Source organism: Schistocerca gregaria, chromosome 3 (genome assembly GCF_023897955.1).
Source record: "Schistocerca gregaria isolate iqSchGreg1 chromosome 3, iqSchGreg1.2, whole genome shotgun sequence".
Lineage (NCBI taxonomy): Eukaryota > Metazoa > Arthropoda > Insecta > Orthoptera > Acrididae > Schistocerca > Schistocerca gregaria.
In genome coordinates, this window is record NC_064922.1 from 948,690,946 (window position 1) to 948,717,502 (window position 26,557).

At 45.4% G+C, this 26,557-nt stretch overlaps 17 non-coding genes across 17 annotated transcripts; 8 read left to right on the forward strand and 9 right to left on the reverse strand.

Moving 5' to 3' along the window:
• Nucleotides 1-1,101: 1,101 nt before the first annotated feature.
• Nucleotides 1,102-1,173, reverse strand: Trnap-ugg (transfer RNA proline (anticodon UGG)). Its single transcript has one exon. It is a non-coding gene; the product is annotated as a tRNA-Pro (tRNA).
• A 4,213-nt stretch (nt 1,174-5,386) lies between these two features.
• Trnap-ugg (transfer RNA proline (anticodon UGG)) lies at nt 5,387-5,458 on the reverse strand. Its single transcript has one exon. It is a non-coding gene; the product is annotated as a tRNA-Pro (tRNA).
• A 555-nt stretch (nt 5,459-6,013) lies between these two features.
• Trnaq-uug (transfer RNA glutamine (anticodon UUG)) lies at nt 6,014-6,085 on the forward strand. Its single transcript has one exon. It is a non-coding gene; the product is annotated as a tRNA-Gln (tRNA).
• A 498-nt stretch (nt 6,086-6,583) lies between these two features.
• Nucleotides 6,584-6,655, reverse strand: Trnap-ugg (transfer RNA proline (anticodon UGG)). Its single transcript has one exon. It is a non-coding gene; the product is annotated as a tRNA-Pro (tRNA).
• Nucleotides 6,656-7,210: 555 nt separating this feature from the next.
• Trnak-uuu (transfer RNA lysine (anticodon UUU)) lies at nt 7,211-7,282 on the forward strand. Its single transcript has one exon. It is a non-coding gene; the product is annotated as a tRNA-Lys (tRNA).
• A 498-nt stretch (nt 7,283-7,780) lies between these two features.
• Trnap-ugg (transfer RNA proline (anticodon UGG)) lies at nt 7,781-7,852 on the reverse strand. Its single transcript has one exon. It is a non-coding gene; the product is annotated as a tRNA-Pro (tRNA).
• A 555-nt stretch (nt 7,853-8,407) lies between these two features.
• Trnaq-uug (transfer RNA glutamine (anticodon UUG)) lies at nt 8,408-8,479 on the forward strand. The gene has a single exon. It is a non-coding gene; the product is annotated as a tRNA-Gln (tRNA).
• Nucleotides 8,480-8,977: 498 nt separating this feature from the next.
• On the reverse strand, nt 8,978-9,049 carry Trnap-ugg (transfer RNA proline (anticodon UGG)). The gene has a single exon. It is a non-coding gene; the product is annotated as a tRNA-Pro (tRNA).
• A 555-nt stretch (nt 9,050-9,604) lies between these two features.
• On the forward strand, nt 9,605-9,676 carry Trnak-uuu (transfer RNA lysine (anticodon UUU)). The gene has a single exon. It is a non-coding gene; the product is annotated as a tRNA-Lys (tRNA).
• Nucleotides 9,677-10,174: 498 nt separating this feature from the next.
• On the reverse strand, nt 10,175-10,246 carry Trnap-ugg (transfer RNA proline (anticodon UGG)). Its single transcript has one exon. It is a non-coding gene; the product is annotated as a tRNA-Pro (tRNA).
• Nucleotides 10,247-10,801: 555 nt separating this feature from the next.
• Nucleotides 10,802-10,873, forward strand: Trnaq-uug (transfer RNA glutamine (anticodon UUG)). Its single transcript has one exon. It is a non-coding gene; the product is annotated as a tRNA-Gln (tRNA).
• Nucleotides 10,874-11,371: 498 nt separating this feature from the next.
• Trnap-ugg (transfer RNA proline (anticodon UGG)) lies at nt 11,372-11,443 on the reverse strand. The gene has a single exon. It is a non-coding gene; the product is annotated as a tRNA-Pro (tRNA).
• An 8,153-nt stretch (nt 11,444-19,596) lies between these two features.
• Trnaq-uug (transfer RNA glutamine (anticodon UUG)) lies at nt 19,597-19,668 on the forward strand. The gene has a single exon. It is a non-coding gene; the product is annotated as a tRNA-Gln (tRNA).
• Nucleotides 19,669-20,166: 498 nt separating this feature from the next.
• On the reverse strand, nt 20,167-20,238 carry Trnap-ugg (transfer RNA proline (anticodon UGG)). Its single transcript has one exon. It is a non-coding gene; the product is annotated as a tRNA-Pro (tRNA).
• A 555-nt stretch (nt 20,239-20,793) lies between these two features.
• Nucleotides 20,794-20,865, forward strand: Trnaq-uug (transfer RNA glutamine (anticodon UUG)). Its single transcript has one exon. It is a non-coding gene; the product is annotated as a tRNA-Gln (tRNA).
• Nucleotides 20,866-21,990: 1,125 nt separating this feature from the next.
• Nucleotides 21,991-22,062, forward strand: Trnaq-uug (transfer RNA glutamine (anticodon UUG)). Its single transcript has one exon. It is a non-coding gene; the product is annotated as a tRNA-Gln (tRNA).
• A 498-nt stretch (nt 22,063-22,560) lies between these two features.
• Nucleotides 22,561-22,632, reverse strand: Trnap-ugg (transfer RNA proline (anticodon UGG)). The gene has a single exon. It is a non-coding gene; the product is annotated as a tRNA-Pro (tRNA).
• Nucleotides 22,633-26,557: the final 3,925 nt, after the last annotated feature.

The following is a 26,557-nucleotide window of genomic DNA, read 5'->3' on the forward strand; positions in this document are numbered from 1 at the left end:
ACATTGGATGATCGAAGCCAATCAAGAGGAAATCTATTCAGTTTTATTCTATTTTTCTTAAGTTACACTTTCTGTTATACCTGGTCAGTTTACTTCTTTTCATTAGTCTCCTTATACTTGTTTGCTTATTCGTGTCAATTTCACACCTCTAACGGAAGAGCAAAGTATTTCGATATGGATCAAAACACACAACTGACACACGACAAAGAAGAAATGTTCCTTTCCAAATGTGTCAGCACTATATACCTCGGAGCAGAGGAGAAACAACTATAAAAATATTAATACTATAACAAAAAAAATATATGTATAAAAACTGTCTGCTTGGAGAAGTGACTCAGGGATGGGCAGGGGGAGCCATCGTGGACAGGCCTCGGGATTCGACCCCTGCCCGCTTTGTCTCCACCTGCACGGAACTGACCACTCACCAATTCTTTTACACAAGAGTCAGGAAAAAAAAGGAAAAAAAAAATAGCTTAAAAAAAGAAAAAAAAGTGGTAGAGAAAAAATATTATAAAAAAAAATAAAAAATAAAAAAAAATGGTGTAATGGTTAGCACTCCGGACTTTGAATCCAGCGATCCGAGTTCGAGTCTCGGTGGAACCTGATTCAGTGTTTTGCGATCGTTTCTAGAAACGTGTACGATCTGGCAGTTGGAATTGTATATGCAAAATTTTAGCTAGGATCATGTAATGCAAATTGTTAATAGCAGTCCACACGTGAATGGGGAACGCTCCAAATGCTTATGCTTTTGCTACTAGGATTAATAACGGAACGTAAGGGGTTCAACTGCGAGAAGACGACCTCAGCTGCTTCTCCCAGCATCTCTCCGTTTTGGGTGCTGCATGCACATGCATTTAACAAACGTGTATGCGATGTACTAGTTCCTGGGAAACGAATAGAATCGTTGTACGTGTCAGTCTTTAGGTATAGATATAAGTAATCGAAGACGGCTTAATCCTGCTTCGTAGATTGCTTTCCACAAGACGCACTTGCCAGTATCATTGGCCGGTGGCCCGACATGCAGTTTGCCCTGTTTCATGGCTTACTTTCAGAGACTCGCTAGTTTATCGTAGTGCTTGGTTGTCGCGAAAGTGAAAAGTAGGGCCTGTCCGGCATTTGAACCCGGGACTTCCTGCACCCAAAGCAGGAATCATACCCCTAGACCAACAGGCCGCAAAAGTAAGCAGCTGTGCACCCCGCCACCTACTGAGATCTTGCCGCACTTGCTATTGAAGCATCCAATCTGGACCATATTCTCAAAGAGGTTTCTTAATCCGACACCTACAACATGAGCTGTGCAGAGGACCAATGTAGTTGAAGGCTGAAAGAGCTGCTTGAGTTGTGAGACAGTATGTCGATCGTGTGAAGTGCAAATGTAATCGTGTCAAGCACCATCAGCAGACTACGTAGCGTTGTGTGACAGCACGTACTTTTCGACAGTACTCTGTGTCCATAGCTGTTTTCATAGCTAGGCTGCTTCTAGCACAAAGCATCCACCATACGAAAGTGGCTGTTCCGCGATTTTGATTACCTGACCCTTCGACATCACTTAATGTACGAATACTGGCAAGAATTCTCGCTACATTCGAAGTTGTTCCCTCCACTTTCAACCTACTTGGTTGCTTCATTTGCCACGCAAACACTTCCTGAGGACGCTACATGAAATAAATCGCAGCTTACCGGTTTAATGACATGATGCTGCTCAGTTTACGTCCGCTAGAGGCACACGGTTCCATCCGTCTGGCAGATATCAAGCAAACTAAGGCCAAATTGCTCAGTCTTAAAAGACAGCAGATGGAGGGTCTGAAATTAAAATCCAAGGCTAAGACAGTCGTGGAGGATGAACATGCTTCCTTGTACCATCTACTGAAGCACGAAAGAAACAGGAGACGCACCTTCATTGATGGACTTCAGTCTGAAACTGGCGAGACACTCACGACTCAGAGAGACATCGTCAATGCAGTGCACAAATATTACGAAGACCTATACACTGCCAACCCGGTATGTGAAGAGTCCTTCGATGAGTTCCTTAGTTCCATAGCTCCACAGGTCTCGGACGAGGAAAACGAAGACCTTCTCGTTGAGTGTACTAACGAAGATATCCACAGAATCATCTGCAAATCTCCTCTGAGGAAATCGCCGGGACCGGATGGTTTGCCTGTTGAATTTTATAAACGATACTGGCCACTGATTGGTGACATGTTTACCCGAATGACGAACGAGGTGCTTCAGGGAAAGCATTTACCTGCTGTTTTTAAAGAGAGCACAATAGTACTAATCCCAAAAAATGCTGCACAAAGAAACCTCAACAACTTTCGTCCTATCTCCCTGTTAAACTCCGATTATAAAATCATCGGCAGAATTTTAAACAACAGACTCTCACAGTTGGCCAAAAAGATAGTAAGTCCATACCAGTCCTGTGTGCCTACCAAGAGCATTTTCAAAAGCATAGCTGAATATAGAGATATAATTGCAATCACTGCTGTGACCACCATAAAATGTGCTATCATGTTTATTGACTTCCAGAAAGCATTTGATCGTGTGGATCATAGATTCCTTAGTGCCACACTGAACAAAATAGGTTTTAATGAGCGAGTCGTACGTGTGATCAGAAATGTTGCAACAGGCATCAGCGCTTGTATATCAGTTAACTGCCAGAGGACAAAGCAGATTCAGATCAGGCGCGGCGTTCCTCAAGGAAGCCCCCTCTCCATGTTCCTATTCGTGCTTTCATTAGAACCTTTCCTCCGCAGTGTTCATGCCACTCTAACTGGCATCACATTATCTGGTCACCGAACAGTCATAAACGCCTATGCCGATGATGTCGGAGTCGTCCTGCGAAATCCCGACGACATTTTGAAATTGGAAACGCTAATTAAAAAGTACTGTAGAGTCTCCGGAGCAGGTGTCAACGCAAACAAAGCAAACTCCTAAACCTGCGGGGTTTTCAACATGCCACCTTAGCCTGGGCCACAATGGTCACCCAATGCAAAGCACTGGGAATAACACTGACACCTTGTCCGTTAAAAATGGCAGCTATCAATTGGAGAAATACGTCGGGACAACTTCTTGGAACAACAAGAGAAAACCTCCACCGTAACATGAACCAAGTTCAGAGGGTGATTTTCATTAACCACTGCATTCTCTCCAGGAGTTACTTTATAGCACAGATCTTCCCACTACCGAAAATGATTGGAAAAAAGATAATGTCTACCATTGCCAGCTATCTTTGGAGAGGGGATATATTCAGAGTCGACGCAAGAACTGCGACCTTAGATCCCAGGAATGGAGGTTTGGGGTTAGTTGACATCAGAAATAAGGCGTCTGCGCTTTTTATAAAAAGGACCGCCACTATCCTTAGCGACCACGCTGATAGCATTACAACTAAATTATTTGAAGTTGTCAGGCCTGCCAGTTTACAGGCGCCGGTGAATGTGCAAAAAATAAATAACCGGCTCCAGTACGTTCGTGTATATTTTGTGGAATTCAGCTATCTCGGCGGTGTCATCATCAACTCACGACGGATCACGGCCCGCGATATTCTGTCCCATCGAAAGAAAATGGAGGGGAGAAACAAATTGGAAAGTAAATACCCACACACTGATTGGGACGCCATATGGAAAAATATTAATATGCGTGGTCTACCATCGGACGTCAAGTCAGCGTGGTATAAAACAGTGAATGAGACCGTAAGCACCAATGAAAGGTTACATGCAATCGGCGTTAGCGACACGAACCTATGTCTCAAATGTAAATTGATCGACACGTTAGTGCACAGATTCACGTTCGGTGGCAATCTACAACTCTGTAATTGGATTAGGGAACAACTGGCTTTTCTTACGAGATCTTCGGTGGAAAATTTTCCCCCTGTTACATTCCTCAGGCCTCAGACTTGCTATTTTCCAGCAGCAAAAAACAACTCGGTCCATTGGTTAATGGGACACTATGTGAATTACGTAATTAATCACCTGGGAAATGCAAATTCCACTGATTTTTACATGTACTTGAAGTGTGCTTTTTATAACGCCCTGAAATATAAAGACCACAAGAAAAACTACGGCAATATGCTTAAAATTGTATTCGAGCGACTGGGAATTGGTTGACAAGCCAACGAGATAAACAAAAATCGTTTATTTAAGCGAAACGACGCTTCAACAAAAACAAATTGGGGAGAAGTACAATTTTACAGTTTCACATTACAATCACTTATCCTCTGCTGGCAAAGAAGGCTATTTTGTTTATTGCACAGAAGAAGCCGAAGCCGAAAGCCAGTATCGCAATGTTAAAGATAAATTGTTTTCTTATACATTCATTTTATGACTGAGAAGGAAGTCTCATTTGTTTCCATGGAAGGGAACATACTTTTTTATTATTATTATTAATCTCAAGAAGGAAAGGAGGCTATGGAATTAGTGCCTTAACATAAAATTCCTTCTTCACATTCCATGAAGATTTTTCTTTTACAATAAAAAAATAACAAACAAAGAAAAATAATAATACTAACAATAAAAAAACTAAACAGAAATTAAAAAAAATAATATACAGGTTCAGGGTCCACTACTTCCTACAACTTTATTATATATTACAAAGAAGTATGCTAGGTTCCCGAGAAGCAGTGGATGAGAAAAAAAAAATAAAAAAAAAAGCACTAAAGCTATAACCTTCAATCTCTATTGCCTCGGCATGACATAAATTTTTTGTTTCAAATAAAAAAAAAAAAAAAAAAAAAGGGTGGGAAATTGCCCCTAAAAAAAAAATTCCATTCAACTACTCTTCCAGGCCCTTTGCTGTCTCTGACAGAATTAAAAAAAAAAAAAAAAAAAATGGTGTAATGGTTAGCACTCTGGACTTTGAATCCAGCGATCCGAGTTCGAGTCTCGGTGGAACCTGGTTCAGTGTTTTGCGATCGTTTCTAGAAACGTGTACGAGCTGGCAGTTGGAATTGTATATGCAAAATTTTACTAGGATCATGTAATGCAAATTGTTAATAGCAGTCCACACGTGAATGGGGAACGCTCCAAATGCTTATGCTTTTGCTACTAGGATTAATAACGGAACGTAAGGGATTCAACTGCGAGAAGACGACATCAGATGCTTCTCCCAGCATCTCTCCGTTTTGGGTGCTGCATGCACATGCATTTAACAAACGTGCATGCGATGTACTAGTTCCTGGGAATCGAATAGAATCGTTGTACGTGTCAGTCTTTAGGTATAGATATAAGTAATCGAAGACGGCTTAATCCTGCTTCGTAGATTGCTTTCCACAAGACGCACTTGCCAGTATCATTGGCCGGTGGCCCGACATGCAGTTGGCCCCGTTGCATGGCTTACTTTCAGAGACTCGCTAGTTTATCGTAGCGCTTGGTTGTCGCGAAAGTGAAAAGTAGGGCCTGTCCGGCATTTGAACCCGGGACCTCCTGCACCCAAAGCAGGAATCATACCCCTAGACCAACAGGCCGCAAAAGTAAGCAGCTGTGCACCCCGCCACCTACTGAGATCTTGCCGCACTTGCTATTGAAGCATCCAATCTGGACCATATTCTCAAAGAGGTTTCTTAATCCGACACCTACAACATGAGCTGTGCTGAGGACCAATGTAGTTGAAGGCTGAAAGAGCTGCTTGAGTTGTGAGACAGTATGTCGATCGTGTGAAGTGCAAATGTAATCGTGTCAAGCACCATCAGCCCACTACGTAGCGTTGTGTGACAGCACGTACTTTTCGACAGTACTCTGTGTCCATAGCTGTTTTCATAGCTAGGCTGCTTCCAGCACAAAGCATCCACCATACGAAAGTGGCTGTTCCGCGATTTTGATTACCTGACCCTTCGACATCACTTAATGTACGAATACTGGCAAGAATTCTCGCTACATTCGAAGTTGTTCCCTCCACTTTCAACCTACTTGGTTGCTTCATTTGCCACGCAAACACTTCCTGAGGACGCTACATGTAATAAATCGCAGCTTACCGGTTTAATGACATGATGCTGCTCAGTTTACGTCCGCTAGAGGCACACGGTTCCATGGTGTAATAGTTAGCACTCTGGACTTTGAATCCAGCGATCCGAGTTCGAGTCTCGGTGGAACCTGGTTCAGTGTTTTGCGATCGTTTCTAGAAACGTGTACGAGCTGGCAGTTGGAATTGTATATGCAAAATTTTAGCTAGGATCATGTAATGCAAATTGTTAATAGCAGTCCACACGTGAATGGGGAACGCTCCAAATGCTTATGCTTTTGCTACTAGGATTAATAACGGAACGTAAGGGATTCAACTGCGAGAAGACGACATCAGATGCTTCTCCCAGCATCTCTCCGTTTTGGGTGCTGCATGCACATGCATTTAACAAACGTGCATGCGATGTACTAGTTCCTGGGAAACGAATAGAATCGTTGTACGTGTCAGTCTTTAGGTATAGATATAAGTAATCGAAGACGGCTTAATCCTGCTTCGTAGATTGCTTTCCACAAGACGCACTTGCCAGTATCATTGGCCGGTGGCCCGACATGCAGTTGGCCCCGTTGCATGGCTTACTTTCAGAGACTCGCTAGTTTATCGTAGCGCTTGGTTGTCGCGAAAGTGAAAAGTAGGGCCTGTCCGGCATTTGAACCCGGGACCTCCTGCACCCAAAGCAGGAATCATACCCCTAGACCAACAGGCCGCAAAAGTAAGCAGCTGTGCACCCCGCCACCTACTGAGATCTTGCCGCACTTGCTATTGAAGCATCCAATCTGGACCATATTCTCAAAGAGGTTTCTTAATCCGACACCTACAACATGAGCTGTGCTGAGGACCAATGTAGTTGAAGGCTGAAAGAGCTGCTTGAGTTGTGAGACAGTATGTCGATCGTGTGAAGTGCAAATGTAATCGTGTCAAGCACCATCAGCCCACTACGTAGCGTTGTGTGACAGCACGTACTTTTCGACAGTACTCTGTGTCCATAGCTGTTTTCATAGCTAGGCTGCTTCCAGCACAAAGCATCCACCATACGAAAGTGGCTGTTCCGCGATTTTGATTACCTGACCCTTCGACATCACTTCATGTACGAATACTGGCAAGAATTCTCGCTACATTCGAAGTTGTTCCCTCCACTTTCAACCTACTTGGTTGCTTCATTTGCCACGCAAACACTTCCTGAGGACGCTACATGTAATAAATCGCAGCTTACCGGTTTAATGACATGATGCTGCTCAGTTTAAGTCCGCTAGAGGCACACGGTTCCATGGTGTAATGGTTAGCACTCTGGACTTTTAGTTGAGCGATCCGAGTTCGAGTCTCGGTGGAACCTGATTCAGTGTTTTGCGATCGTTTCTAGAAACGTGTACGAGCTGGCAGTTGGAATTGTATATGCAAAATTTTAGCTAGGATCATGTAATGCAAATTGTTAATAGCAGTCCACACGTGAGTGGGGAACGCTCCAAATGCTTATGCTTTTGCTACTAGGATTAATAACGGAACGTAAGGGGTTCAACTGCGAGAAGACGACCTCAGCTGCTTCTCCCGGCATCTCTCCGTTTTGGGTGCTGCATGCACATGCATTTAACAAACGTGCATGCGATGTACTAGTTCCTGGGAAACGAATAGAATCGTTGTACGTGTCAGTCTTTAGGTATAGATATAAGTAATCGAAGACGGCTTAATCCTGCTTCGTAGATTGCTTTCCACAAGACGCACTTGCCAGTATCATTGGCCGGTGGCCCGACATGCAGTTTGCCCCGTTGCATGGCTTACTTTCAGAGGCTCGCTAGTTTATCGTAGTGCTTGGTTGTCGCGAAAGTGAAAAGTAGGGCCTGTCCGGCATTTGAATCCGGGACCTCCTGCACCCAAAGCAGGAATCATACCCCTAGACCAACAGGCCGCAAAAGTACGCAGCTGTTCACCCCGCCACCTACTAAGATCTTGCCGCACTTGCTATTGAAGCATCCAATCTGGACCATATTCTCAAAGAGGTTTCTTAATCCGACACCTACAACATGAGCTGTGCTGAGGACCAATGTAGTTGAAGGCTGAAAGAGCTGCTTGAGTTGTGAGACAGTATGTCGATCGTGTGAAGTGCAAATGTAATCGTGTCAAGCACCATCAGCAGACTACGTAGCGTTGTGTGACAGCACGTACTTTTCGACAGTACTCTGTGTCCATAGCTGTTTTCATAGCTAGGCTGCTTCCAGCACAAAGCATCCACCATACGAATGTGGCTGTTCCGCGATTTTGATTACCTGACCCTTCGACATCACTTCATGTACGAATACTGGCAAGAATTCTCGCTACATTCGAAGTTGTTCCCTCCACTTTCAACCTACTTGGTTGCTTCATTTGCCACGCAAACACTTCCTGAGGACGCTACATGTAATAAATCGCAGCTTACCGGTTTAATGACAAGATACTGCTCAGTTTACGTCCGCAAGAGACACACGGTTCCATGGTGTAATGGTTAGCACTCTGGACTTTGAATCCAGCGATCCGAGTTCGAGTCTCGGTGGAACCTGATTCAGTGTTTTGCGATCGTTTCTAGAAACGTGTACGATCTGGCAGTTGGAATTGTATATGCAAAAGTTTAGCTAGGATCATGTAATGCAAATTGTTAATAGCAGTCCACACGTGAATGGGGAACGCTCCAAATGCTTATGCTTTTGCTACTAGGATTAATAACGGAACGTAAGGGATTCAACTGCGAGAAGACGACATCAGATGCTTCTCCCAGCATCTCTCCGTTTTGGGTGCTGCATGCACATGCATTTAACAAACGTGCATGCGATGTACTAGTTCCTGGGAAACGAATAGAATCGTTGTACGTGTCAGTCTTTAGGTATAGATATAAGTAATCGAAGACGGCTTAATCCTGCTTCGTAGATTGCTTTCCACAAGACGCACTTGCCAGTATCATTGGCCGGTGGCCCGACATGCAGTTGGCCCCGTTGCATGGCTTACTTTCAGAGACTCGCTAGTTTATCGTAGCGCTTGGTTGTCGCGAAAGTGAAAAGTAGGGCCTGTCCGGCATTTGAACCCGGGACCTCCTGCACCCAAAGCAGGAATCATACCCCTAGACCAACAGGCCGCAAAAGTAAGCAGCTGTGCACCCCGCCACCTACTGAGATCTTGCCGCACTTGCTATTGAAGCATCCAATCTGGACCATATTCTCAAAGAGGTTTCTTAATCCGACACCTACAACATGAGCTGTGCTGAGGACCAATGTAGTTGAAGGCTGAAAGAGCTGCTTGAGTTGTGAGACAGTATGTCGATCGTGTGAAGTGCAAATGTAATCGTGTCAAGCACCATCAGCCCACTACGTAGCGTTGTGTGACAGCACGTACTTTTCGACAGTACTCTGTGTCCATAGCTGTTTTCATAGCTAGGCTGCTTCCAGCACAAAGCATCCACCATACGAAAGTGGCTGTTCCGCGATTTTGATTACCTGACCCTTCGACATCACTTCATGTACGAATACTGGCAAGAATTCTCGCTACATTCGAAGTTGTTCCCTCCACTTTCAACCTACTTGGTTGCTTCATTTGCCACGCAAACACTTCCTGAGGACGCTACATGTAATAAATCGCAGCTTACCGGTTTAATGACATGATGCTGCTCAGTTTAAGTCCGCTAGAGGCACACGGTTCCATGGTGTAATGGTTAGCACTCTGGACTTTTAGTTGAGCGATCCGAGTTCGAGTCTCGGTGGAACCTGATTCAGTGTTTTGCGATCGTTTCTAGAAACGTGTACGAGCTGGCAGTTGGAATTGTATATGCAAAATTTTAGCTAGGATCATGTAATGCAAATTGTTAATAGCAGTCCACACGTGAATGGGGAACGCTCCAAATGCTTATGCTTTTGCTACTAGGATTAATAACGGAACGTAAGGGGTTCAACTGCGAGAAGACGACCTCAGCTGCTTCTCCCGGCATCTCTCCGTTTTGGGTGCTGCATGCACATGCATTTAACAAACGTGCATGCGATGTACTAGTTCCTGGGAAACGAATAGAATCGTTGTACGTGTCAGTCTTTAGGTATAGATATAAGTAATCGAAGACGGCTTAATCCTGCTTCGTAGATTGCTTTCCACAAGACGCACTTGCCAGTATCATTGGCCGGTGGCCCGACATGCAGTTTGCCCCGTTGCATGGCTTACTTTCAGAGGCTCGCTAGTTTATCGTAGTGCTTGGTTGTCGCGAAAGTGAAAAGTAGGGCCTGTCCGGCATTTGAATCCGGGACCTCCTGCACCCAAAGCAGGAATCATACCCCTAGACCAACAGGCCGCAAAAGTACGCAGCTGTTCACCCCGCCACCTACTAAGATCTTGCCGCACTTGCTATTGAAGCATCCAATCTGGACCATATTCTCAAAGAGGTTTCTTAATCCGACACCTACAACATGAGCTGTGCTGAGGACCAATGTAGTTGAAGGCTGAAAGAGCTGCTTGAGTTGTGAGACAGTATGTCGATCGTGTGAAGTGCAAATGTAATCGTGTCAAGCACCATCAGCAGACTACGTAGCGTTGTGTGACAGCACGTACTTTTCGACAGTACTCTGTGTCCATAGCTGTTTTCATAGCTAGGCTGCTTCCAGCACAAAGCATCCACCATACGAATGTGGCTGTTCCGCGATTTTGATTACCTGACCCTTCGACATCACTTCATGTACGAATACTGGCAAGAATTCTCGCTACATTCGAAGTTGTTCCCTCCACTTTCAACCTACTTGGTTGCTTCATTTGCCACGCAAACACTTCCTGAGGACGCTACATGTAATAAATCGCAGCTTACCGGTTTAATGACAAGATACTGCTCAGTTTACGTCCGCAAGAGACACACGGTTCCATGGTGTAATGGTTAGCACTCTGGACTTTGAATCCAGCGATCCGAGTTCGAGTCTCGGTGGAACCTGATTCAGTGTTTTGCGATCGTTTCTAGAAACGTGTACGATCTGGCAGTTGGAATTGTATATGCAAAAGTTTAGCTAGGATCATGTAATGCAAATTGTTAATAGCAGTCCACACGTGAATGGGGAACGCTCCAAATGCTTATGCTTTTGCTACTAGGATTAATAACGGAACGTAAGGGGTTCAACTGCGAGAAGACGACCTCAGCTGCTTCTCCCAGCATCTCTCCGTTTTGGGTGCTGCATGCACATGCATTTAACAAACGTGTATGCGATGTACTAGTTCCTGGGAAACGAATAGAATCGTTGTGCGTGTCAGTCTTTAGGTATAGATATAAGTAATCGAAGACGGCTTAATCCTGCTTCGTAGATTGCTTTCCACAAGACGCACTTGCCAGTATCATTGGCCGGTGGCCCGACATGCAGTTTGCCCTGTTTCATGGCTTACTTTCAGAGACTCGCTAGTTTATCGTAGTGCTTGGTTGTCGCGAAAGTGAAAAGTAGGGCCTGTCCGGCATTTGAACCCGGGACCTCCTGCACCCAAAGCAGGAATCATACCCCTAGACCAACAGGCCGCAAAAGTAAACAGCTGTGCACCCCGCCACCTACTGAGATCTTGCCGCACTTGCTATTGAAGCATCCAATCTGGACCATATTCTCAAAGAGGTTTCTTAATCCGACACCTACAACATGAGCTGTGCAGAGGACCAATGTAGTTGAAGGCTGAAAGAGCTGCTTGAGTTGTGAGACAGTATGTCGATCGTGTGAAGTGCAAATGTAATCGTGTCAAGCACCATCAGCAGACTACGTAGCGTTGTGTGACAGCACGTACTTTTCGACAGTACTCTGTGTCCATAGCTGTTGTCATAGCTAGGCTGCTTCTAGCACAAAGCATCCACCATACGAAAGTGGCTGTTCCGCGATTTTGATTACCTGACCCTTCGACATCACTTCATGTACGAATACTGGCAAGAATTCTCGCTAAATTCGAAGTTGTTCCCTCCACTTTCAACCTACTTGGTTGCTTCATTTGCCACGCAAACACTTCCTGAGGACGCTACATGTAATAAATCGCAGCTTACCGGTTTAATGACATGATGCTTCTCAGTTTTAAGTCCGCTAGAGGCACACGGTTCCTTCATTCTGGCTTTAGCCGTCGCCGCGGTCGGACGTGCTTGTTGTTTACTCCGCGTACGTTAGCGCTATCGCCGGTGTTTGGTGTTTACGTGAAGTTAGCTGTACATTTTCGCTGTTATTTTTTTGAGTGGTGTCTCTGATAAGCGTTTTTATAGTGCTTTCGTCCGTTCCACGTTTCGTGCTTCGCCGCAATTTCGGTTGTTGCCGGAATTTCGTCGGAACCGACGACCATGTCTGACACCGTCAGGAAGAATACTTTAGTCTTCTCGTTCGAGAAAGGAACACGGCCGGTCCAACCCACTGCGCTGGAAATCCACGATTGGATGACTGAGGTAATCGGTATTAATTCTGACTCTGTTCATACCACGCAATTAGATGCTGAAAAATACTGTGTTTTTGTTAAATTTCTGAACTCAGTGATAGTCGATAAGTTGCTTGCAAAATGGGGTAATTCCGTCGAATTTGTTCATCGAGACGGTTTCAAAAAGTAATGTCTCTGTACGAAAAGCTGATATCATGTACACCAATGTCAGGATTTTGAATGTTCCAATTGAAATTGATAATCAGTTGATCAAGGACGCTCTATCTAAATATGGCGAAGTTAAATCTATCTATAACGAAAGATGGTCGAAGCTATACATTCTGGCTTTAGCCGTCGCCGCGGTCGGACGTGCTTGTTGTTTACTCCGCGTACGTTAGCGCTATCGCCGGTGTTTGGTGTTTACGTGAAGTTAGCTGTACATTTTCGCTGTTATTTTTTGAGTGGTGTCTCTGATAAGTGTTTTTATAGTGCTTTCGTCCGTTCCACGTTTCGTGCTTCGCCGCAATTTCGGTTGTTGCCGGAATTTCGTCGGAACCGACGACCATGTCTGACACCGTCAGGAAGAATACTTTAGTCTTCTCGTTCGAGAAAGGAACACGGCCGGTCCAACCCACTGCGCTGGAAATCCACGATTGGCTGACTGAGGTAATCGGTATTAATTCTGACTCTGTTCATACCACGCAATTAGATGCTGAAAAATACTGTGTTTTTGTTAAATTTCTGAACTCAGTGACAGTCGATAAGTTGCTTGCAAAATGGGGTAATTCCGTCGAATTTGTTCATCGGGACGGTTCAAAAAGTAATGTCTCTGTACGAAAAGCTGATATCATGTACACCAATGTCAGGATTTTGAATGTTCCAATTGAAATTGATAATCAGTTGATCAAGGACGCTCTATCTAAATATGGCGAAGTTAAATCTATCTATAACGAAAGATGGTCGAAGCTATACAAGATACAGTGTTTTAATGGCATTAGATCCGTTGAAATGGAGGTGAAAGCCAACATTCCGTCCCATATATCCGTTGCAGGCCATAAAGCACATGTTGTGTATTCTGGTCAGGAGCGCACGTGCAATATTTGCAATGAGACAGGTCATTTCCGACAAGATTGTCCGCGCCGTGTTTTTGTTCTTAGGAACAATCTAACACAGCGTCAAAAACTGACCCTCAGCGATGTCTTACCAAATAGCACTTCCCTTCTTTCGGTTAACGACAGTGGTGCATGTACTTCTGCAGTGCCCGCCATAACTACTACGGAGTTCCCTCCCCTGAGCGTCATTACATCACACCCTTCTGTTCCCGATTGCGATCTCCAGAATAAGAAGCGACCGTTGGAAACGACCGATGACGGCTCGGACGGCGAGTCCGCCCGTAATTCGCCTTCCACCCGCAAGCAGAAGCAGTGTAGTGCGGATGTGCTCGAGGAAACAAACAGTACATGTATTGACGTGACGACAGCCGCTGAGGCAACCCGGCCGCTGTCGGCGGCGAAACAGGTACAAACGGTCCACGGAGGGGACGCAGTAACGATTGTCGCGGAGACGGAAGAGGCGCACTCCGAAGCACAAGAGGTGACGGAGCGGAACCCAACTCAAGAACTTACAGACCCACAAACCGCCGACTCAGTCAGTGCTCTGGAGCTAGTGACGGAAGAACAAGGAAATGGCACTCGTAAAAAGGACGCTGTTGAGGCAGCTTCGGTCACAACGGTGGTAAAGATAGACAATCCGAATGACGGCGCGTTGAACCAAGATGTCCGAAGACGCCGACTCAAACCGCTACCTACTCTCAAAGCTTCCCGTAACCAAAGCAAACAACAACCAGCACAAGAGGAAGCGACGGCCAAGAACGTCTTGTATGAAATCATCACGGAAAGACCTAAGGAGGTACCTTCAAGTGACATTAGTGATGCAAAGCCCCTCGGTAAAACTAAAACCCGAGATGTTCGGAATCCTGCACCAAAATGAGGCTGTAAGATGAAAAAAAAAGGGATTTTGTTGAACCAGTTTCATTTCTAATTGTACTACTGTCTTAGTCATATTTCAGAGGAACCAGATGAAGTGTTTACCGAGCTTCAAATACTGACTATTCTTTTAGATGTTTGTTTAAGCGGAGTCGTTTCTCTCTTCTAGAAGCTGCACATCTCTTTTCTTTTTTTTTTATTAATATTTTGTTATCTTTTTAATCACTTATTTACTTTTTATGCAAACTAAATGTCCCAGGCATATACAATTACGACTATCAATATTAACAGGATTACATCCGTGACTAAAGTTACAGCGCTCAAGGATTATTTATATGAGTCAGGGACGGACATTGCTTTCCTACAGGAAGTAGTGCTGACTAATCTTACAGTGCCTGGATATTTGGCGATTTTAAATGTCTCACTTGACACCAACGTCGGTACAGCAATTTTAGTCAGGGAGGGGATTCCTGTCTCGGATATCGAGAGGTTGGACTCCGGCAGAGCGATAGGTATAAAAGTCTTTGGTTCTACCCTTATCAATCTGTATGCTCCTTCTGGCACATCCAATAGAATGGAAAGAGCACAGTTCTATAAAGAAGAAATCATTTATTTATTACGGAAAAACCCAAAAGATCTTATAATAGGCGGTGATTTTAATTGTGTGATAAATAAGAAAGACCAGGTTCCGAATTTTAATAACTGCAGTGAACTGAAGCGTTTCGTCACTGTTTTACAGCTTAAAGATGCTTGGGAAATAATGTATCCCACTTTTGTGGCATTTACATTCCTAGGTCCTCACTCACGTAGCAGGATCGACAGACTCTACATATCGCAAAGTCTAGTTAGCTCCTTCATTAAAGCAGAGACGATTCCAGTTTACTTTTCTGATCATAGCTCCGTGCTAGCTTCCATCAACCTTACTGCGCAACCCACTCGCCGTTTTAGAAGTTCATGGCACCTTAATACGTCACTGATGCAGGACGACGGATTAGAAGAAAGTTTGACAGAAGCGTGGGCATTGTGCCTCCGCTCTGCAGATAGACATGTCTCAGTACTAGACTGGTGGTGCAACAGGGCAAAGCCTAAACTGAGAAAAGTTCTCATCCAGTATAGTGTACAACGATCGAAAGACTTGAAAAATTCCATCGAATTTTATTATACCATGCTGCGAAATTTATATGAGCAGGCAAACACTTCCAACGTCCGTCTGGCAGATATCAAGCAAACTAAGGCCAAATTGCTCAGTCTTAAAAGACAGCAGATGGAGGGTCTGAAATTAAAATCCAAGGCTAAGACAGTCGTGGAGGATGAACATGCTTCCTTGTACCATCTACTGAAGCACGAAAGAAACAGGAGACGCACCTTCATTGATGGACTTCAGTCTGAAACTGGCGAGACACTCACGACTCAGAGAGACATCGTCAATGCAGTGCACAAATATTACGAAGACCTATACACTGCCAACCCGGTATGTGAAGAGTCCTTCGATGAGTTCCTTAGTTACATAGCTCCACAGGTCTCGGACGAGGAAAACGAAGACCTTCTCGTTGAGTGTACTAACGAAGATATCCACAGAATCATCTGCAAATCTCCTCTGAGGAAATCGCCGGGACCGGATGGTTTGCCTGTTGAATTTTATAAACGATACTGGCCACTGATTGGTGACATGTTTACCCGAATGACGAACGAGGTGCTTCAGGGAAAGCATTTACCTGCTGTTTTTAAAGAGAGCACAATAGTACTAATCCCAAAAAATGCTGCAAAAAGAAACCTCAACAACTTTCGTCCTATCTCCCTGTTAAACTCTGATTATAAAATCATCGGCAGAATTTTAAACAACAGACTCTCACAGTTGGCCAAAAAGATAGTAAGTCCATACCAGTCCTGTGTGCCTACCAAGAGCATTTTCAAAAGCATAGCTGAATATAGAGATATAATTGCCATCACTGCTGTGACCACCATAAAATGTGCTATCATGTTTATTGACTTCCAGAAAGCATTTGATCGTGTGGATCATAGATTCCTTAGTGCCACACTGAACAAAATAGGTTTTAATGAGCGAGTCGTAAGTGTGATCAGCAATGTTGCAACAGGCATCAGCGCTTGTATATCAGTTAACTGCCAGAGGACAAAGCAGATTCAGATCAGGCGCGGCGTTCCTCAAGGAAGCCCCCTCTCCATGTTCCTATTCGTGCTTTCATTAGAACCTTTCCTCCGCAGTGTTCATGCCACTCTAACTGGCATCACATTATCTGGTCACCGAACAGTCATAAACGCCTATGCCGATGATGTCGGAGTCGTCCTGCGAAATCCCGACGACATTTTGAAATTGGAAACGCTAATTAAAAAGTACTGTAGAGTCTCCGGAGCAGGTGTCAACGCAAACAAAGCAAACTCCTAAACCTGCGGGGTTTTCAACATGCCACCTTAGCCTGGGCCACAATGGTCACCCAATGCAAAGCACTGGGAATAACACTGACACCTTGTCCGTTAAAAATGGCAGCTATCAATTGGAGAAATACGTCGGGACAACTTCTTGGAACAACAAGAGAAAACCTCCACCGTAACATGAACCAAGTTCAGAGGGTGATTTTCATTAACCACTGCATTCTCTCCAGGAGTTACTTTATAGCACAGATCTTCCCACTACCGAAAATGATTGGAAAAAAGATAATGTCTACCATTGCCAGCTATCTTTGGAGAGGGGATATATTCAGAGTCGACGCAAAAACTGCGACCTTAGATCCCAGGAATGGAGGTTTGGGGTTAGTTGACATCAGAAATAAGGCGTCTGCGCTTTTTATAAAAAGGACCGCCACTATCCTTAGCGACCATGCTGATAGCATTACAACTAAATTATTTGAAGTTGTCAGGCCTGCCAGTTTACAGGCGCCGGTGAATGTGCAAAAAATAAATAACCGGCTCCAGTACGTTCGTGTATATTTTGTGGAATTCAGCTATCTCGGCGGTGTCATCATCAACTCACGACGGATCACGGCCCGCGATATTCTGTGCCATCGAAAGAAAATGGAGGGGAGAAACAAATTGGAAAGTAAATACCCACACACTGATTGGGACGCCATATGGAAAAATATTAATATGCGTGGTCTACCATCGGACGTCAAGTCAGCGTGGTATAAAACAGTGAATGAGACCGTAAGCACCAATGAAAGGTTACATGCAATCGGCGTTAGCGACACGAACCTATGTCTCAAATGTAAATTGATCGACACGTTAGTGCACAGATTCACGTGCGGTGGCAATCTACAACTCTGTAATTGGATTAGGGAACAACTGGCTTTTCTTACGAGATCTTCGGTGGAAAATTTTCCCCCTGTTACATTCCTCAGGCCTCAGACTTGCTATTTTCCAGCAGCAAAAAACAACTCGGTCCATTGGTTAATGGGACACTATGTGAATTACGTAATTAATCACCTGGGAAATGACAATTCCACTGATTTTTACATGTACTTGAAGTGTGCTTTTTATAACGCCCTGAAATATAAAGACCACAAGAAAAACTACGGCAATATGCTTAAAATTGTATTCGAGCGACTGGGCATTGGTTGACAAGCCAACGAGATAAACAAAAATCGTTTATTTAAGCGAAACGACGCTTAAACAAAAACAATTGGGGAGAAGTACACTTTTACAGTTTCATATTACAATCACTTATCTTCTGCTGGCAAAGAAGGCTATTTTGTTTATTGCACAGAAGAAGCCGAAGCCGAAAGCCAGTATCGCAGGGTTAAAGATAAATTGTTTTCTTATACATTCATTTTATGACTGAGAAGGAAGTCTCATTTGTTTCCATGGAAGGGAACATACTTTTTTATTATTATTATTAATCTCAAGAAGGAAAGGAGGCTATGGAATTAGTGCCTTAACATAAAATTCCTTCTTCACATTCCATGAAGATTTTTCTTTTACAATAAAAAAAAACAAACAAACAAAAATAATAATAATAACAATAAAAAAAACTAAACAGAAATTAAAAAAAATAATATACAGGTTCAGGGTCCACTACTTCCCACAACTTTATTATATATTACAAAGAAGTATGCTAGGTTGCCGAGAAGCAGTGGATGAGAAAAAAAAGATAAAAAAAAAAATGGTGTAATGGTTAGCACTCTGGACTTTGAATCCAGCGATCCGAGTTCGAGTCTCGGTGGAACCTGATTCAGTGTTTTGCGATCGTTTCTAGAAACGTGTTCGATCTGGCAGTTGGAATTGTATATGCAAAATTTTAGCTACGATCATGTAATGCAAATTGTTAATAGCAGTCCACACGTGAATGGGGAACGCTCCAAATGCTTATGCTTTTGCTACTAGGATTAATAACGGAACGTAAGGGGTTCAACTGCGAGAAGACGACCTCAGCTGCTTCTCCCAGCATCTCTCCGTTTTGGGCGCTCCATGCACATGCATTTAACAAACGTGTATGCGATGTACTAGTTCCTGGGAAACGAATAGAATCGTTGTACGTGTCAGTCTTTAGGTATAGATATAAGTAATCGAAGACGGCTTAATCCTGCTTCGTAGATTGCTTTCCTCAAGACGCACTTGCCAGTATCATTGGCCGGAGGCCCGACATGCAGTTTGCGCCGTTGCATGGCTTACTTTCAGAGACTCGCTAGTTTATCGTAGTGCTTGGTTGTCGCGAAAGTGAAAAGTAGGGCCTGTCCGGCATTTGAACCCGGGACCTCCTGCACCCAAAGCAGGAACATACCCCTAGACCAACAGGCCGCAAAAGTAAGCAGCTGTGCACCCCGCCACCTACTGAGATCTTGCCGCACTTGCTATTGAAGCATCCAATCTGGACCATATTCTCAAAGAGGTTTTTTTAATCCGACACCTACAACATGAGCTGTGCTGAGGACCAATGTAGTTGAAGTCTGAAAGAGCTGCTTCAGTTGTGAGACAGTATGTCGATCGTGTGAAGTGCAAATGTAATCGTGTCAAGCACCATCAGCCCACTACGTAGCGTTGTGTGACAGCACGTACTTTTCGACAGTACTCTGTGTCCATAGCTGTTTTCATAGCTAGGCTGCTTCCAGCACAAAGCATCCACCATACGAAAGTGGCTGTTCCGCGATTTTGATTACCTGACCCTTCGACATCACTTCATGTACGAATACTGGCAAGAATTCTCGCTACATTCGAAGTTGTTCCCTCCACTTTCAACCTACTTGGTTGCTTCATTTGCCATGCAAACACTTCCTGAGGACGCTACATGTAATAAATCGCAGCTTACCGGTTTAATGACATGACGATGCTCACATTAAGACCGCTAGAGGCACCCGGTTCCATGGTGTAATGGTTAGCACTCTGGACTTTGAATCCAGCGATCCGAGTTCGAGTATCGGTGGAACCTGGTACAGTGTTTTGCGATCGTTTCTAGAAACGTGTACGAGCTGGCAGTTGGAATTGTATATGCAAAATTTTAGCTAGGATCATGTAATGCAAATTGTTAATAGCAGTCCACACGTGAATGGGGAACGCTCCAAATGCTTATGCTTTTGCTACTAGGATTAATAACGGAACGTAAGGGGTTCAACTGCGAGAAGACGACATCAGATGCTTCTCCCAGCATCTCTCCGTTTTGGGTGCTGCATGCACATGCATTTAACAAACGTGCATGCGATGTACTAGTTCCTGGGAATCGAATAGAATCGTTGTACGTGTCAGTCTTTAGGTATAGATATAAGTAATCGAAGACGGCTTAATCCTGCTTCGTAGATTGCTTTCCACAAGACGCACTTGCCAGTATCATTGGCCGGTGGCCCGACATGCAGTTGGCCCCGTTGCATGGCTTACTTTCAGAGACTCGCTAGTTTATCGTAGCGCTTGGTTGTCGCGAAAGTGAAAAGTAGGGCCTGTCCGGCATTTGAATCCGGGACCTCCTGCACCCAAAGCAGGAATCATACCCCTAGACCAACAGGCCGCAAAAGTACGCAGCTGTTCACCCCGCCACCTACTAAGATCTTGCCGCACTTGCTATTGAAGCATCCAATCTGGACCATATTCTCAAAGAGGTTTCTTAATCCGACACCTACAACATGAGCTGTGCTGAGGACCAATGTAGTTGAAGGCTGAAAGAGCTGCTTGAGTTGTGAGACAGTATGTCGATCGTGTGAAGTGCAAATGTAATCGTGTCAAGCAGCATCAGCAGACTACGTAGCGTTGTGTGACAGCACGTACTTTTCGACAGTACTCTGTGTCCATAGCTGTTGTCATAGCTAGGCTGCTTCTAGCACAAAGCATCCACCATACGAAAGTGGCTGTTCCGCGATTTTGATTACCTGACCCTTCGACATCACTTAATGTACGAATACTGGCAAGAATTCTCGCTACATTCGAAGTTGTTCCCTCCACTTTCAACCTACTTGGTTGCTTCATTTGCCACGCAAACACTTCCTGAGGACGCTACATGAAATAAATCGCAGCTTACCGGTTTAATGACATGATGCTGCTCAGTTTACGTCCGCTAGAGGCATGCGGTTCCATGGTGTAATGGTTAGCACTCTGGACTTTGAATCCAGCGATCCGAGTTCGAGTCTCGGTGGAACCTGATTCAGTGTTTTGCGATCGTTTCTAGAAACGTGTTCGATCTGGCAGTTGGAATTGTATATGCAAAATTTTAGCTACGATCATGTAATGCAAATTGTTAATAGCAGTCCACACGTGAATGGGGAACGCTCCAAATGCTTATGCTTTTGCTACTAGGATTAATAACGGAACGTAAGGGGTTCAACTGCGAGAAGACGACCTCAGCTGCTTCTCCCAGCATCTCTCCGTTTTGGGTGCTCCATGCACATGCATTTAACAAACGTGTATGCGATGTACTAGTTCCTGGGAAACGAATAGAATCGTTGTACGTGTCAGTCTTTAGGTATAGATATAAGTAATCGAAGACGGCTTAATCCTGCTTCGTAGATTGCTTTCCTCAAGACGCACTTGCCAGTATCATTGGCCGGAGGCCCGACATGCAGTTTGCGCCGTTGCATGGCTTACTTTCAGAGACTCGCTAGTTTATCGTAGTGCTTGGTTGTCGCGAAAGTGAAAAGTAGGGCCTGTCCGGCATTTGAACCCGGGACCTCCTGCACCCAAAGCAGGAACATACCCCTAGACCAACAGGCCGCAAAAGTAAGCAGCTGTGCACCCCGCCACCTACTGAGATCTTGCCGCACTTGCTATTGAAGCATCCAATCTGGACCATATTCTCAAAGAGGTTTTTTTAATCCGACACCTACAACATGAGCTGTGCTGAGGACCAATGTAGTTGAAGTCTGAAAGAGCTGCTTCAGTTGTGAGACAGTATGTCGATCGTGTGAAGTGCAAATGTAATCGTGTCAAGCACCATCAGCCCACTACGTAGCGTTGTGTGACAGCACGTACTTTTCGACAGTACTCTGTGTCCATAGCTGTTTTCATAGCTAGGCTGCTTCCAGCACAAAGCATCCACCATACGAAAGTGGCTGTTCCGCGATTTTGATTACCTGACCCTTCGACATCACTTCATGTACGAATACTGGCAAGAATTCTCGCTACATTCGAAGTTGTTCCCTCCACTTTCAACCTACTTGGTTGCTTCATTTGCCACGCAAACACTTCCTGAGGACGCTACATGTAATAAATCGCAGCTTACCGGTTTAATGACAAGATACTGCTCAGTTTACGTCCGCAAGAGACACACGGTTCCATGGTGTAATGGTTAGCACTCTGGACTTTGAATCCAGCGATCCGAGTTCGAGTCTCGATGGAACCAGATTCAGTGTTTTGCGATCGTTTCTAGAAACGTGTACGATCTGGCAGTTGGAATTGTATATGCAAAAGTTTAGCTAGGATCATGTAATGCAAATTGTTAATAGCAGTCCACACGTGAATGGGGAACGCTCCAAATTCTTATGCTTTTGCTACTAGGATTAATAACGGAACGTAAGGGGTTCAACTGCGAGAAGACGACCTCAGCTGCTTCTCCCAGCATCTCTCCGTTTTGGGTGCTGCATGCACATGCATTTAACAAACGTGCATGCGATGTACTAGTTCCTGGGAAACGAATAGAATCGTTGTACGTGTCAGTCTTTAGGTATAGATATAAGTAATCGAAGACGGCTTAATCCTGCTTCGTAGATTGCTTTCCACAAGACGCACTTGCCAGTATCATTGGCCGGTGGCCCGACATGCAGTTTGCCCCGTTGCATGGCTTACTTTCAGAGACTCGCTAGTTTATCGTAGTGCTTGGTTGTCGCGAAAGTGAAAAGTAGGGCCTGTCCGGCATTTGAACCCGGGACCTCCTGCACCCAAAGCAGGAATCATACCCCTAGACCAACAGGCCGCAAAAGTAAGCAGCTGTGCACCCCGCCACCTACTGAGATCTTGCCGCACTTGCTAATGAAGCATCCAATCTGGACCATATTCTCAAAGAGGTTTCTTAATCCGACACCTACAACATGAGCTGTGCTGAGGACCAATGTAGTTGAAGTCTGAAAGAGCTGCTTCACTTGTGAGACAGTATGTCGATCGTGTGAAGTGCAAATGTAATCGTGTCAAGCACCATCAGCAGACTACGTAGCGTTGTGTGACAGCACGTACTTTTCGACAGTACTCTGTGTCCATAGCTGTTTTCATAGCTAGGCTGCTTCCAGCACAAAGCATCCACCATACGAAAGTGGCTGTTCCGCGATTTTGATTACCTGACCCTTCGAAATCACTTAATGTACGAATACTGGCAAGAATTCTCGCTACATTCGAAGTTGTTCCCTCCACTTTCAACCTACTTGGTTGCTTCATTTGCCACGCAAACACTTCCTGAGGACGCTACATGAAATAAATCGCAGCTTACCGGTTTAATGACATGATGCTGCTCAGTTTACGTCCGCTAGAGGCATACGGTTCCATGGTCCATCAGTCGTGTTCCGGCACTCGGCCAGTGCACATCGCGCGGTGACGGGCGGTAGCGCGGGCCAGTGTTTACGTCGCGAGCAGTGCTGAGGTGGAGAGCTGAGCAGCGTGTGCGAGCGCTGTTAACGTTTGTTTCTGTATAACTGTTGTAAGTAAGATGTCGACAATTAACAGAGCGAACAGCGTTCAGTGTGTTTTCGATCGCGCTGCCTTGCGACCGACGGCGTTTGAAATTCATGAGTGGATCTTTGAGGATTTGAAATTGCCTGAAGATATAGTCGACACATTCCAGTTGGACTTTGTGCAGTACTCGTTATTTATCAAATTTATTTCGAGTGACACTTACGAGAAATTCGCTGAGGAGCATGTTGGTGTGAGACCATTCCGTCATAATGATGGCAGTATTAGTAATGTCCAAATCGTGCCTTCGGGATACGGAGTAAGAACCGTCAGGGTATTTAATGTGCCACCTGAGTGCCCTAATGATCTGATTGCACGTTCTCTGTCACTGTACGGCGCTGTTTTGTCAGTTACAAATGAAAAATGGTCGAGTGCCTATCGCTACCAAGTTAATAGCGGGGTGCGCAGTGTACGTGTAGACTTGAAAAAGCATATACCTTCGTATGTTGCCATTGGCGGCTGTCGTGCACAGGTAACTTACATTGGTCAACCCCCTACCTGTTCGATCTGCCATTCAACTGAACATCTGCGGATGAACTGTACACGTAGACGTCCATTTCAACTTCCACGGGAACGTCCTGCAGACGGTAGTGAAAAGCTAGTACCACTATTGAGTGAGGTGGTCGCGGGGACTGTACCACCACCCCGGCAGCCGGAACATGTCAGCGAGGGGGAGGTGCCAGTTCAGGTGGAATGCAGTGCCAAAGACATTCGCGGTAGGACGGACGTCGATTCGGCACCGTCATCCTCACCGGGGCAGTTACCGCTGGGTACCAACGATGCGCCAGCCACCTCTGAAACTAAGCCGTGTGAGATACAGGAGCGGGTGCAGATCAGTTTGCCTGAACCACCCCTATCGGTAGAGACTGTAGCAGACACGAAGAAAGGCCGCCGAAGGAGAAGCAAAGGGAATAGTAGCAAAGAGGAAAAGTCGAATGATTTAGGACCCGTACACATGTCAGAAAGTGGCAGCGAGACTGAACCTCACTCTTCTTGCTCCGTGCGCTGCGAGGACACCGCGAGGCAAGAACGCATTCGTGAACAAACCAAACACCTGAAGGCACTACTGAGCGCTGAAAGGGATCAGAGCACCGTAACGGCCAAGAGGAAGAGCGAGCAGAGCAGCGAGCAGCTGCAGCAGCGCTCCCGCAGGAACTCGCTGACGTCAGTCGCAGCCCCGCGTGGTGGCCAGGCGGATGCGACCACGTTGACAGACTCAGCCGGCGGTGGCGGGCAGGGCGGCGCGCGCACCGCGCAGCACCCCGACAGCAATGAGCCGTGGTGGCAGCAGAACGAGGAGATGCAGCAGTAGCTGCTCTCGCGCATGACCATCGCGCTGCGACCTTCCCCTCCCTGGCCCGTTATTGGTTTTGACATTTCGTTTCGTACTCCAAACGTTACCAACGAGTTTGGTTCAAAGCCGGAGAGAAGGACGATGCGAAACTCACAGCTCATTGTCCTCTGAACCGTCATGGGTGACAGCCAAACCTACAACATTACCACACTTAACGTCAATAGAATTCAAAGTGCGGTGAAACTGCGTTCGCTCAATGATTTCTTGTATGGTACCAGCGTTGACATTGCCCTACTACAGGAGGTAGTCACAGCCTTAGAAGTGCCCGGTTACGTTCTTATTGATAACATCAATCTTCAGGATGCTGTAGGCACTGCCATCCTTCTGCGCGACGGTATACCCTTTACGGATGTGCAGCGGCTGACCAGTGGTCGTGGCATTTCTCTTCGAGTGGATGATGTGCAGATTGTTAACGTGTACGCCCCCTCAGGTAGCACTCATAAGAGAGATCGTTCAAAATTTTATAAAACCGAGGTTCCCATTCTTCTTAGCCGTTATCGTGAACATCTCATCCTTGGTGGTGACTTCAATTGTGTGCTGAACGACAGAGACCAAACTCCTAACACGAACAGATGTAACGAACTTGAACATTTAATTCATGGCATGCGTCTTTACGATACATGGGAACAACTGCACGGTGAACGGGTAGCGTACACCTTCGTAACCAGTCATTCTGCCAGTCGGCTGGATAGGATCTATGTGTCCGATGCCCTCCAGCGACACACTGTGAACTGTGACATAGCTCCTGTCAATATCTCCGACCATTGTGCATATCAGTGTTACCTCAACCTACACCGCCAGCCAATTTACCGCGGGAAGGGCTACTGGAAATTGAATGTCAGCCTTCTGCAGGATGCCCAACTTGAAGAGGAGGTGAACTTGACGTGGCAACAGCTCCAGCGGCACCGACGTCGTTACGCTAGCGTTCTACAGTGGTGGATTCAGTGTGCTAAGCCTAAATTACGCCTGACCGTCATGAGCTACGCCCGACAAAAAAGTTTTTGGCAGAAACAGACTATTGAATTTTATTATCGCTGTTTGAGAGAACTGTACAGTCGCACTAACAATCCTTCTCGAGACATCGACGTAAAGATCAAACGATATAAAGCGAAAATCACGGCGATACAACGCCAACGAATGCATGGCGTCATCGTGCGAGCCCACCCTAAGGACGTTGCCGCCGAAGAACGGGCCTCTCTGTATCACATCCTGAGAACGACGAAACGGTGTAAAGCCATGTTGATTGAAGCCGTCGTTGATGACGCTGAGAATGCCATCACGAAGCAACGTGACATCATCTCGCACGTCTACGACTATTATAGTCAACTTTACAAGAAGCAACTCGTTGATGAACACTCGTGCGAGGATTTTCTTAGGACCTTGAGCTGTCGCTTGTCACAACAGGATAATGCAAAGTTGGAATCTGTTTTCACACAGGACGAAATCCGACTGGCGGTTCACAGTGCAAAGAAAGGGAAATCACCAGGACCTGATGGTCTCAGCGCTGAGTTTTACCAGCGATACTGGAACGTCCTCGGTCCGACACTCCTCGAGATAGCGAATGAACTCTGGCGCCTGGAAGTCATACCCAAGGCATTTACGGAAGGTATCATCCTGCCCTTACCGAAAAAAGGGAACAGCAGGAAGGTCGAAAACATGCGACCCATCACACTCCTGAATGCCGACTTCAAAATCATCACCAGATCGATTAAGCTAAGGATGCAAACCGTTATGTACAAGGTTTTAGGCAGTTACCAGTACAGTGCAGTGCAAGGTCGAAGTGCAATCTCAGCTGCCTGCGATTTGAGGGACATTATCTGTTCAT